The 9129-nt window shown below is 37.4% G+C and overlaps 1 pseudogene; it reads left to right on the forward strand.

Moving 5' to 3' along the window:
- The first annotated feature begins 6836 nt into the window (after positions 1 to 6836).
- LOC131659542 (probable disease resistance protein At5g66900) lies at positions 6837 to 8227 on the forward strand (annotated as a pseudogene).
- Positions 8228 to 9129: the final 902 nt, after the last annotated feature.

Here is a 9129-nt window from a genome sequence, read left to right on the forward strand (position 1 = left end):
AAAACCCCACACCAACATACAGGAAATAAAACGGCAAATATGTAATAAGCAAAATACAATTAACTGCAAGACAGAAAGACATCCTGTGGCTCTACTGTCAAACGCTCGGCAAGTTGTAGCAGGACACCGATAAAAGCAGAGTTGGTTATGTTAAACTTCGGAAAAAATACAGACAGGTTCCCAATTCACCGGTTAGCTCTTCCCTTTATGCAGTCCTTTGGGTATGCCATCCAATGGTCGAGATCGAAGTTGAACCCGGCTGCCTTACACTTGATCCACTTCCAAGAAAACAGTTTGATATCTTCCAGGATTAATGAACGTTCTCGTATGACATTCTTGAAAATGTTCTCGTTACGAATCCTCCACAATGTCCATACACACGCGAACCAGATAACGGACAATGTCTCCATAGCGCTCTTGCCTCCGCCAATAAGACCACGAAACTGGAACAGATTCTGCAAAACATCATTATGCAAAACAGATTGTAAATTTAGCCATCTTAGGATCTCGCTCCATGTCGACAAGGCTAACGGACATTCGAAGAAGATGTGAGCTACATCTTCTTCCTTTCCGCAGCCGAAAGAACATGAATTTTGAGATGCAACTAAGACGCCTCTTCTTATTAGGTTATCTCTGGTTGGAATTTTGTTCTGTAAAAGTCTCCAAACGAAAGTTGAAACCTTGATAGGGACTAGTTTATTCCAAGCAATTGCATAAATCTTGTCAGCATTATTATCTAGAGAAAGATTATTCAGAATTAATGAGTAAGCTTCTTTGACCGAATAATCGTTATTCAACCATCTCCACTTATCCTTAACGCTATCCTTCATTTTTATTCCCCTCACCTTATCTCTAATGCTCTCTACTGTCAGTAAATTGCTCTCCTCTAAAGGTCTACTCCAACAAACATTCCATTCTGAATCAGCATCTGAACCGCTCCTAATCGATTCGCTAACCGAAGAATCCTTGTCTACAGCTAATGAGAATAAATCAGGATATAAGTCTTTCAATCTTCTTCCTACTAACCAAGGGTCGGACCAAAACGACGTATCCACACCGTTCCCTATCTCTTTGGACAGCTTTCCGTCAAACCAAAATGCCTTAAATCCCCCGGTCTCACTATCAATCGATTGGATGTCTCTCCACCAAAGTGAGCTAAACCTATCACTCCGATATGAACTAGAACCGTTATTCCCCAAATACTTACATTCTAAGATTTTTACCCAGAACTTGTCCTTTTCGTTGAGTATCCTCCACCGCCACTTACCCAATAACGCTGTATTAAAGGCCTTTAAGTTTTTTAACCCCAAACCCCCTTCTTTCTTATCTCGACATACCTTGTCCCATTTTACCCAACTGATTTTCTTACTCTCTGCCCTACCACCCCATAAGAAACTTTTAAAAAGAGATTCAAGTTTAGCTATGATACCTGTCGGAGCCTTGAAGAAAGAAAGGTAGTAGACCGGAAGAGCATACAGGACAGATTTCAAGAGGGTGATACGACCACCTATTGAGAGGTGATTACTATTCCACGAAGACAGCCGGTTCCTAACTCTGTCGACCACCAATTTCCATTCACCCACCCTCCGATGATTGCAGCCAATTGGAAGACCCAGATATTTGAAACATGTACTGCCCACTATGCAATTTAAAGACCTTGCAGCATCCTCCAGCCAAGACTGATTGATATTCACCCCTATTAATGAGCTTTTGTGAAAATTGACTTTAAGGCCGGACACTACTTCGAATAAAAGCAATGAAGCTTTTATTGCCCAAACGTTTTTCCAACTTTTTCTACCCAAAACAATTGTGTCGTCTGCATATTGGATGTGTGATACGCATACTTCCTCATTCCCAACCCGATATCCTTCAAAAAGATTCAGTTGGACACTTTTCTCCATCATAAGATTGAAGCCTTCGGCAGCTAAAAGGAATAATAGTGGAGACAGTGGATCTCCTTGCCTCAGGCCTTTTCCGACTGAGAATTCTTTGGTGGGACTTCCGTTTACTAAAACAGAGATTGCGGAAGAATGTAAACACTCAGAAATCCACCTTCTCCATTTTTCATTAAATCCCATTCTCCCCATGATGTAATCGAGGTAACTCCAATCCACCGAGTCGAAGGTCTTTTCAAAATCAGCTTTGAAGATCAGAACTTCTTTCCCTCTTCTCTTAGCATCATCCACTACTTCGTTGGCAATGAGAATACAGTCCAGCATTTGACGGCCCTCAAGAAAAGCAAATTGAGTTTCAGAAATCACCTTATGGACCACTCTCCTCAATCTGTTTGCGAGTAGCTTGGCGAGGACCTTGTACATGCATCCAATTAATGAAATTGGCCTGAAGTTGGTCAACTTAGTCGGGTTCTCGGTCTTCGGAATTAAGGTTATAAAGGAATTGATCACTCCTCTAACCAGCCTGCTGTTTGAATGAAATTCGCCAATGAACCTACAAAAGTCACCTTTCATTACCTCCCAAAATTCTTTGATGAAGCCGAAGTTAATACCGTCCGAACCGGGGCTCTTAGAGCTATCGCATTCCCATACTGCTCTTCGAATTTCTTCCTCGGAAAATTCATACGTTAGACATGAGTTATCTTCCGCACTGATCGATCTGAACTCAACATCCCTTAGGACAGGCCTGTTGGCATTGGTGGCACTGAACAGCTTGGAAAAATGCTCAAAAATTTCCTGCTTCACCTCTTGAACACCTTCTAACTTTGCATCTTGAGTCTCTATACTTGTAATTTCATTGACTTTCCTTCTATTTACCACACACCTGTGAAAGAATTTTGAATTGGCATCGCCTTCTTTTAACCATTTTGTTCTAGACTTTTGCCACAAAATACTAGCCTTCATTCTCGATAAAGTAACCATTTCAATTGACGAATCTCTTTTGCAAGAGATCTCTTCCGGAGACAGAACTGCCGATTCACCTTTCTTATCCAACTCATTGATTTTCTTTTTGGCCTCTTCAATTTTGCTATCCAAGTTACCCATATGAGTTTTGCTCCAGTTTTTAAGATGACTTTTGATCATTTTGAGCTTCTCTTTCAACACATAACCGCCCCATCCTTGGATTTCGAAAGATTTCCAAGTTTCTTCTACAAACCTATGATACCCTTCCAAATTTCTCCAGCAATTGAACAAACGGAAAGGTTTTGGACCCCAGTTTAAAGTTCTCGCACCGATCAAAATAGGGTTGTGATCGGAGAGACCTTTGTCCAAACACCATTGCGAACAATTAGGCCATTGTACAATCCAGTTATCTGATAGTAGAAATCTATCGATTCGGCTCATAGCAGAACCGTCTAACTTTGACCAAGTATAGCGCCTGCCCTTGAGGGGGAGATCAATCAGTGCGGCATTTGAAATAAAATCGTCAAAGGCAAGCATCTCTTCTCTTCTAGAGGACCGTCCCACTCCTTTTCTTTCCACCTCCGCTCTAATTGAGTTGAAATCGCCCATCACACACCATCTTGCGTCTGGATTAGAATTTATTAATTCACTGAGATTCTCCCACATAACTCGCTTACTGACCGCGTCGCAAGGTGCGTAAACATTCACAATTGACACTTGCACTTCTTCATGACCCCAACATCCGATCACTCCGATGAAATGTTCCCCTCGAATTTCTCCTTGTTTCCGAAATAATTTTGAGTTCCAAATAAGAATTAAGCCCCCAGATCTCCCCTCCGACGCCTTGTATATGAAATCAAAATCTTTGGACCCCCACATATTTTCGCAGAATACTCTTTCCACCTCCACCATCTTGGATTCTTGAATTCCTATCAAATCAATTTTGTTCTTTCTAATTAGTTCAGCAACCTCTTTCTTCTTTATCAAACCCCCAAGTCCTCTGATGTTATAACTAATTATCCTCATAAGATCACTATTGCTCTGGATACTCCCCTTGCTTCAGAATTCTAAAGTCATTCTCCACTGCCACCTCCTCCTTTGCCTTTCTTAGCTTCCTTCCTGTTCCTACTCTCATGAGACATTAGGTTTTCTAGAATTTCTTTATCATCTCCTTCATTTACAACCCCAATGTTATTTCCAAACTCCCATACTCCTTTTGCAACTTCATTGATCTCTCCATGAGTCTGCTCCCAAGGTTTTAGTTCATCACCATTAAGAGAAACTGGTTGGGGTGAAGATTTGTGTACCTTTTTCTTTCTATATGCCCGCTGAATTCCTAATGCCTTTGGACCCAGAGATTTCTTCTTCTTGAGTTTTCTTTTTTCACATAATATAGACTTTCTTCTTTTTCTTCTTTGTTTGGATTCCGCGACCATAATCTCTAGGGGACTCAGTCGGAACCCCTCCTCAGATATTGTTGTGGGTTTCTGATTGCATTCCCATACTCCTTTTGCAACTTCATTGATCTCTCCATGAGTCTGCTCCCAAGGTTTTAGTTCATCACCATTAAAAGAAACTGGTTGGGGTGAAGATTTGTGTACCTTTTTCTTTCTATATGCCCGCTGAATTCCTAATGCCTTTGGACCCAGAGATTTCTTCTTCTTGAGTTTTCTTTTTTCACATAATATAGACTTTCTTCTTTTTCTTCTTTGTTTGGATTCTGCGACCATAATCTCTAGGGGACTCGGTCGGAACCCCTCCTCACAATATTTAGTGATGATTGTTGTTATGCTCTATGTATACTTTAAGAGCGAGAGAGATTTTTAGAGTTTTTTTATTGTATTTTATTTTATATATTTAATTATTTATTGTAGGGGTTAAGATAAATAAAGAGGGGTTTTATAATCTTTGTTTGGTTATTAGTAGTATTACTAATGTTTTGTAAGTGTTTTATCCTTTGGTTTTAATTATAAAGAGAAAAATATCAAAACCAGCAAAACTATTCTTTATTAATTATTGTTATTTCTTAGTTTCGTTAAATAGTAGGTCTTTAATGAAATTTGTGATACAATAAATGTATCAAATAATAATAATAAAAGAAGCGTTATTTTAATTTTTGTTATCTTTATTTTATAAATATATCTCAAGTGATTCTCAAATGATGGTTAAATAAATTCATGCTAATTAGGATGGTAACTCTGAATTTAGTTTAATTGTTATATCTATTAAGAACTAATTCTAATTTTATTTAATTTTAAAATAAATTTTGTTAAACATTAAACAAATTGGGTTGCCTACTTGTTAACTAAAGCAGTCAATTTTTGGACTAGGTGTAATAACTTTAATTTGATTCTTGTTTATATTTAAAAATATTTGTTAAATGAAATGCATTACATATGTTGTGTCAGAAATTTCTTTTTGACTTTTCTTAAAAATATCATAAAAAATAGTTAAATTATTTTTATAATTATAATCGAAGCTAGTATTTTCTTTTAAATTTTGTGTTTAATATTTTTTTAAAATAAAATTACATAATGCTAGGAGGACTGCCCCCCTTAAAATCAATACTATAAATGCACCATATGTAGTGCTCACGCTTCTTAGAGAAATTTAAAAAAAAAAAAAAAAACTCTAAATTTCAAATTTTAAAATCTACATATTTAAAAGACAAACCATCGGATAGAGAGTAGAATTTAGTATTTAATTTTGTTTAGAATTTATATAAGTAGTAGTTTTATTTGCATTGTTATCAAGAATCAATGAAAAAGTATTTTTATTTCCTTTGACTCTATTTTGTTATTTTAGTATTCTTCTTCTTTCTAGTTAAAACCCTAGATTATTGTTTTGATAGGAATCGCTTCTTATCAATTGGTGCTTTCATCATGTACTTAAATTCTCTTATGGATTACCCTTATCTTACGCCTTCATCTCATCAATGGAGCATTCCTCCTACCTATCCCACAAACCCCTCTTTCACAACTCCTACCACACATTCATTTCCATCCTTTCCATGGGAACTTTTCTCACCCTATTACATAAATCCATATGTTCCAACACCAACACCATATTTATATTTTAATCATGGGTATACACCTCCTCCACCTAACCCATATTCATCCTATCCTACATCTCATTATTCACTCTACTACAAAAATTCCTATCAATTCCAAAATTCAACAAACAACTCCTCCATACTTGGTCCTAAATTTCAAACTCATTCTAGCAATAGAAGAGGTTTTGAGAAATATTTGCACATGTTTCCTCCCTGTTTTAAGAAAACCTCTCAAACAAATTTTCAAAAGTTGAAGTTAAAAGAACCAATTGATTTCATTGATGATAATGTTAACATTATCTCTAATATTGTTCACAAACATTCTCAATAGTTCTTTCATTCGAAAAATACCCTAAAATCTTCAATTTTCATTTCCCAAATTTTGAATCTACCAACTGATGAAATGTTGAAGTTCAAAGAGAAACCTCGACCACAAGATGATTCTCCACCACTAATTACTCATCCAGGCGAATTACTCGTGTGCAAGAAAAGAAGAAATGAGAGGGAGAAATCAACGGTGAAGACTAGGACTGGTCCTGTTTCGCCGTTTCTTAGAAGTCCTCGGGCAGGTTTTGTTGAGCAGGCTGAGACGGTGGAAGCTATCGGTGCTGGTCAGTTAGCCGACGATTTCCTACAAGGAAGCAACGACGAAGCCGACAACAAAGAGAAAGCTTCAGGTTTGGAATCTGGTTCGGAGTTGGATTCTGATTCGGATAATGAAGATGATGATATTGACAAGAAAGCTATGGACGAAACAAGGGAGAGAGAGAGAGAGAGGATGCCTAAGCTGAAATTGTTGACGGTAAGCCTGTTATTTATGATCTTACTTGCTTGTTGAAATTGTTGGAGAGAATTTGGATTATAAAAATGGTAGAGAGATTCATGGGATGCTGATAGTGAATGGGTTTGATTCCAATTTGTTTACTATGGCTTCTGTTGTTAAATGGTATTTGAAATATGGGAAGATAGATGATGCATTTAAGATGTTTGATAGAATGCCGCATAAGGATTTGACTGAGGTTTTGGCTAAGGTGAATGGGATTTTGGAGATTTTTATGAGGAAGGAGAATTTGGGTCAGTTTGATGGGAATCAAGTTAGGGTTTGTGTGGTGCTCCGGAAGAGCCTGAGTGTTTGGGAATGGTTGAGCTTTTGAATAAGTTGAAGATGGAATTGGTTAAAGATGGTGTTTTTGTGCTTGTTTTGACTGGTTTGGGTGGTTCTGGTAAAAGAACTATTGCTAAGAAGCTTTGTTGGCATCCACAAATCAAAGGCAAGTTTGGTGGAAACATTTTCTTTGTTACTGTCTCAAACAATCCCAACTTGAAGAACATTGTACAGACACTATTTGAGCATTATGGATGTCGTGTGCCTGAGTTTCAAACCGATGAAGAAGCAATTACTCGATTGGGACTTCTTTTGAGGCAAGTTGGTAGAAAACCAATATTGTTAGTCTTGGATGATGTTTGGCCTAACTCGGAAGGCTTTGTTGAGAAGTTCAAATTCCAAATGTTAGATTATAAGATTTTGGTGACTTCAAGTATTGCATTCAGAAGATTTGGCACCCCATGCCAGTTGGATCTGCTCGATTATGGTCCTGCGGAGTCCCTTTTCCATCACTTCGCGCAATTGGATCACAACAGCTCATACATGCCTGATCAAAATCTTGTTCGCGAGATTGTGAGAGCTTGTAAGGGTTCGCCGCTGGCGCTTCAGGTCATTGCTGGATCACTTTGTCAGCAGCCTTTTGAGAAGTGGCAAAATATGAAAGAGTTTTTACAAAGTCAATCCATTCTAGAATTTAATACTACTACTACTAACTTGCTTTGTTTCCTTCAACAAAGCTTGGATATATTGGAGGATATCAATCAGAAGGAGTGCTTCATGGATATGGGACTTTTTCCTGAAGACCAGAGGATTCTTGTTACCGTCCTCATTGATACGTGGGAAGAACTGCACGACTTAGACGAAGATGGTACAAAAGCTATGGCCATTGTCCATGATTTAATCACCAGGAATTTAATTAATGTCATAGCTACAAGGAAAGTTGCAACAGAAACGGACCTGAATGAACTTTCTGGTGTGGGAAATATCGAGAACATTCTTTTTGTTGAGCAAGGTTTGGGGGAATTGGCTTCTCTGAAGGTAGAAGAAGCATTGGCAGTTGCTTTAGCTCAACATAGGCGACCGAGTTTACTGAAAGCTGATGCAACACTGAAAGTTCCAGGTCTACTGGTTATTGATACCCTAGGCCACGAATCATTCAATAATCTAAGGTCTCGGGTTCAGGTCACTATGATATTGAATCTTGGTAGTTGACATTACGCATGGCTTAGAGCCACAAACTAAAGAGTCACTCGAACTATTAAAAATGAGGAACATAGAATTCATTGTTTCATTGAATAAGGTTGATAGGCTTTATGGCTGGAAAACATGTCGCAATGCTCCAATTCATAAAGCAATGTTGCAGCAGTCTAAGGACGTTCAAAATGATTGTTCCGTTTAAGCAATGGGATCCAGGAGTAATTTTAGAACCTTGAGGACAAGGTTCAAGTGAACCCCGCGACAATGATAGAGAGTAGAATTTAGTATTTAAGTTTATTTAGAATTTATATAATTAGTAGTTTTATTTGCATTGTTATTTAGTGGACTCTTATTAATATTTGGGCCTTAGTTTATTATCCATTAGAAGTATTATATATTGTAGTCTCATTGAGACATTAGGTATTAAGAATCAAATGAAAAAGTATTTTTATTTCCTTTAACTTTATTTTGTTATTTTAGTATTCTTCCTCTTTCTAGTTAAAACCCTAGATTATTGCTTTGATAGGAATTGCTTCTTATCACCATCTCTAGTAGTTACTAAAAAACTTCATACATTGAAATTCGGACGCGCCTGACATATCACATCCCAGTTGAAATTAAGACCCCACAATTTACAAATACTACAAAATTTAAAGTATGGAATTATTCTGAAGATTAGAATTCAAATGCTTTTGTTTAAGTAAACTCGCAACTTTCCCTCTCCTTTCACATCTTTATTTATGCAAAAGAGTAAAAACAGAGAATTCAAAGAGAGGTTCCTCATCTACATACTTGTTCTCCTCATTTTCAAACCTTTTCGTAGCTTATTAAATCTATACTCCACTGCATTACACTTATTTGAAGCTTCTCTCCAATGCATTTTTAAGTAGCTCATTCTATTTTCTTTTTTGATTTCA

The sequence above is a fragment of the Vicia villosa genome, linkage group LG3 (assembly GCF_029867415.1).
Source record: "Vicia villosa cultivar HV-30 ecotype Madison, WI linkage group LG3, Vvil1.0, whole genome shotgun sequence".
Taxonomy (NCBI): Eukaryota; Viridiplantae; Streptophyta; class Magnoliopsida; order Fabales; family Fabaceae; genus Vicia; species Vicia villosa.